The sequence below is a fragment of the Sceloporus undulatus genome, chromosome 9 (genome assembly GCF_019175285.1).
Source record: "Sceloporus undulatus isolate JIND9_A2432 ecotype Alabama chromosome 9, SceUnd_v1.1, whole genome shotgun sequence".
In the NCBI taxonomy this organism is placed as follows: Eukaryota; Metazoa; Chordata; class Lepidosauria; order Squamata; family Phrynosomatidae; genus Sceloporus; species Sceloporus undulatus.
The window spans coordinates 19,981,266-19,985,596 of record NC_056530.1 but is presented as its reverse complement, the minus strand read 5'-3'; the positions used below and the strand labels follow the sequence as shown (position 1 = coordinate 19,985,596).

General features: G+C 43.4%; 1 protein-coding gene across 1 annotated transcript in view; it reads right to left on the bottom strand.

Moving 5' to 3' along the window:
• LOC121915804 (C5a anaphylatoxin chemotactic receptor 1-like) overlaps positions 1–3,007 on the bottom strand; it is a 7,893-nt gene extending 4,886 nt beyond the window's left edge. Inside the window, exon 1 of the mRNA XM_042440336.1 lies at positions 2,969–3,007. The gene's annotated coding sequence lies outside the window, so the exon portion shown is untranslated. The remainder of the gene's footprint in view (positions 1–2,968) is intronic.
• Between the last annotated feature and the right edge of the window lie 1,324 nt (positions 3,008–4,331).

Below are 4,331 nucleotides of genomic sequence, written 5' to 3'. Positions count from 1 at the left end.
TAGCTTTATTTTGCGTCTGTAACAGGCCTTGTGTTTATCAAACTAACACTGTCCTTTCTGATTAGGCTAGATGGACCAAGCAACAAGCCACCTTTGAGACTGATGCAGAAGCGTACAATGGGTTTGGCAAAAAGCGTGAAGAGAGCAGGTGAAGAAGGGGGGGCTCCTGTGTTTCAAGGCTTCTCGCTTCATGTCCGGACCTACCTAGGGAAGAGTAAAGGAGGAAATTAGACCTTCTTTTTTCCAATCCAGGATTTGGTCAAAGCAGCAAATGCTGGAAGCTTTTGATAACACTCATACTATCTGCTTTAACATGCTAGGGGCAAACCGGATTTAAATGAGAGTTAAACTAGAGAAACCAGGACATGGCTGTGTGATAAACATCGGCATTTCCTGGTTTCTCTAGTTAACTCTTGTTTAAATCCTGTTTGCCTCCTAGTGGATAAGCAGGAACTCATGCAATTGAGAGGAATTCATTCAGCTGACTTGCAGATTTTACCTATCAAACTCCTCCAGTGTCTGTGTGTTTCCTCCTCTGCTCCCTTGCATGGCTTCTTTTTTCCCCCCGTCCTAGCTTCTTCTGTTTCCTCTTCCATCCTAGCCTTGTCTACGCCCAACCTGTCATCTAAGCATCTGGGCCAGTGCAAGTGCATTTACCCACAGTAGGTGGCCTGAGGCAGTTTCCCCATTTTGTCTAATGGGAGGTTGCTTCGGTGGCAGGCCCGAAAGAGTTTCCATGTGGAATGACGGAGGGGAGATTTTAAACATATGCGTACATGTCTATCCCCCATGTTCCCACTCAGCAACTGGTTGCCCATCTGTTCTTTCCCCAGAAAGCAAGCAACATCTCATAATCAAAATATGATTATAAAAAGGGAGGGGGTTCTTCCTGCTGGCTTGGACATGGCGGAGGGTCTTTCGTCCCTAGAATCCTATGCCAGCAACCTGACTGAGAGCTCTAGTTTGGACGGTGGGCATGTACAGTCTTCCCGATGGCTCTGGCCTGCAAGTGGAAGCTCAGAATGACACCATCCTTCTCTGAGAACAATGCTGTTAGGAACTGTTGAGAATTGGAGCATAACAACATCTAGAGAAGAACATGAATGCATTAATCCCCTGTGCATGAAATACTGTCCTTAACAGAGCCAGAAGTCCCCAAGTGGACAGCAATAGACCAGAAGTGTTGTGATGTGGGAAATGCAGCCCAGCACATTGGGAGGCCACGATGTCTACTTTGGCCTCCCACTCTATCATGGACTTGCTCAGACACTGCCTGTAAATATGATCCTTAGCTTCCATGCCTGGATCGTCTTCTCCTTTCACAGATGCAAGTCAGAGCATGAGAGAGAAACTTGGCTGGGGTTTAGCTACTCAGGAAGGGTCCAAAAATTAAAGGTTGTTGTGGGTTTTTCAGGCTGTGAGGCCATGTTCTAGAAGAGTTTTTCCTGACATTTCACCAGCCATATCTGCGGCTGTGAATGTCAGGAATAAACTCCTCTAGAACACGACTCCATTACCCAAAAAACCCCACCAAAAATATAATTTTGTGTTCTTCCTGAGTAGCTAAGTAGATGCGTAGCTAAACAACATTTCTTGTAGCTAAACAAATGGTCGCCATCGGTGGCTGGCAAACCGTCAGGATAAACCTTCTAGAACACGGCCTCATCACCAAAAAACCACAAAAAACTATGGATGCCATCCGTGAAAGGCTTTGACTTCACATTGGTCACAAAATTGCCTCCCCGAACAAGAATACTTCCACCATCACCCCCCACACACATACTTTACATTTTTATCAGTCCCCAAATTTCTAGCATTGCAGTAACTTAAGATTCAGTTGAGCATATAGAAATATCTTCAGCATCCAAAGAAAGGGAAAGATAAATAGCAAAGGTATATAAACCCAGCAAATAGAAGATGATTGTCATTTTCATTGAGTGCTAGAAGCAGAAGTATAAAGAAACATAAATCGCGCAGATCTCTCATTTGGAGGGCAATGGCTTCATTTGCCCCCTCTCCCCAATACTTTCTGGTTCTTGTGCTGGCCAATGGCCGTAATAAAGTTGTTTTATTATTATTATTATTATTATTATTATTATTATTTTATTATTTCTGGTCTGGGCACCCAATTCAAGATGGAGCAAGCTTGTTTTCTGCTGCTCCAGACTAGTACAGGAGGAAATGTTACTCAAAGTACAGGAAAAGAGATCCCACCTAAACATTAGGAAGAACTCCCTGATGATAAGAGCTCTTGACAGTGGGATACACTATCCCAGTATTGTGAAGTCTCCTCCATTGAAGTGTGGTGCCCGAACCTGGCCATCTGTCAGGAGTGCTTTTGTTGTGTCTTCCTGCATGGAAGAGGATTGGACTGAAGGCCCTTGGGTCTCTTCCATTCTGTGATTTTGTGAACTATACAACTCCCTTGTAGAAACAGAATATGTTTTGATTCACCTTATAGGAGGAGAGAGCAGCTCCTGGTAGGGTGAGGAGATGTAAGATCAAGCCAGCCAAACCACCATCAAGCCAAAAAATTATTTCAGAGTCACAGTGATCCCAGTATTCCAATTTAGGAATCCCATCTCCCATCTCTTCAACTAGATGGGAGCATTATACTGCCAAAAGCAAGGCTACAGTTTCCACATTGGTTTATCTGTGTGTCTTGTCTGCTCCACAACCACCTCCCTGATATCCAGGCATCTCCTGCCACATTGTGTTTATTATTATTATTATTATTATGATTATTATTATTATTATTATTATAGTTATTTATACAATCTATACAATATCTCTCCTGGCCAATATTGTCAGCTGATCCCAAGACCATCCCAATCCCCATTCAACTCCCCTTATCCCAGTTCTCCCTTTCAGCCTCTCCTCTTCGTCCCTAGACAACATTGGGATTGGGAAGAAAGACCACATACACATATGCCATTCACACATACAGTATCTGTACCCAGTCACTCACCTTGTATAGTGAGAAAGCCGGCGATGGTTCGTGCCGTCCCGCCAGGTCCGCCAGTACTGAAGAGAATGACGCAAAAGAGGAACCAAAGATTCCCAGATCTTTTGCAAAAGTGGGCTCTTCCAAATGTTTTCACTCTTTTCCAATAAGAACAGGGTGATCAGGCGTCCTCCTTTTCCAGGACGCGTCTTACATTTCAACCTCCCTTCCAGGAAACAAATGGCCAACGTCCTCCATTTGGAGCATGGCTAGGACAGCATGGAAATCTACATTTCTATGAATGTTTTTAAAGCTTTTATTTGTTATAATCTGCTACATTTTTTATTTCTTGCATGTCCTACATTTTCCAGGGCTTTGTCCTCCTTTGGGGTGAGGACATCTGGTGGTCGCCCTGAGTAGGAATCAATCAATCAATCAACCAACCAACCAACAGGTGAGGACAAGGCCCTGCAAAACGTAGGACACTAGAGAAACATTTGGGACATATTATTATTATTATTATTATTATTATTATTATTATTATTATTATTATTATTATTATTATTTTAAAATAAAAGCAATAATAATAATAATAATAATAATAATGAACAGGGTGACCAGATGTCATACCCTCAAAGGAGGACAAGGCTCTGCAAAACTGTAGGACACTGGAGCAAAATGTGGGGCATCACAAAATAAAAGCATATATATATATGCTCTGGTGCCACAACAAACTACAATTTCCAGGATTCCCTAGCATGAGCCAGGGCAGTTAAAGTGGGCTCGAACCAGATTATTTCTGCAGTGTGTTTTGGACCTGTTAGGATTAACCTTAAACCCTACATTGCTCTTTCATTGAAAATGGTATAATTTCATTGGATTGCATTGGAAATGTAAAGATGCGATGCATGTTCATATATTCATGTTTCAATAAACATGAATAAAAAGAAGAGAAATGTAGGGCACATCTTGGAAAAGGAGAATGACAGGTCAACCTGTGAATGAATGACTCACCCATGTTGCCGGCTATGCTCACTTTCTCCTTTCTCTGTGTCTTCAGGGTCTTCAGAAGGAGAAAAGAAAACGTCTCCCAAGTTCTTCCTAGCCAGGAAGAAAAGGACACTGCATCCCAGAACCACATTTCTTGCTGCCAAGCTGCCCAGAGACCTTGCTTATCTCCTGTGCCAGCCAGCCTGCCTGCCTCTCTGTGCCCTTCCTTGCTAGCATTGAGCTAGATGCCCACCTGTCCAGATACATCGCGCATCACCTGTGCCAGCCTGCCTCTCTGTGTCCTTCCTTGCTAGCATTGACCTGGAGTCTGTGCCACTTTGGAGATGGCACCTGAAGAAGAAGAAGAGGGAGCCAAGGGGCACAATAAGTGGGACTG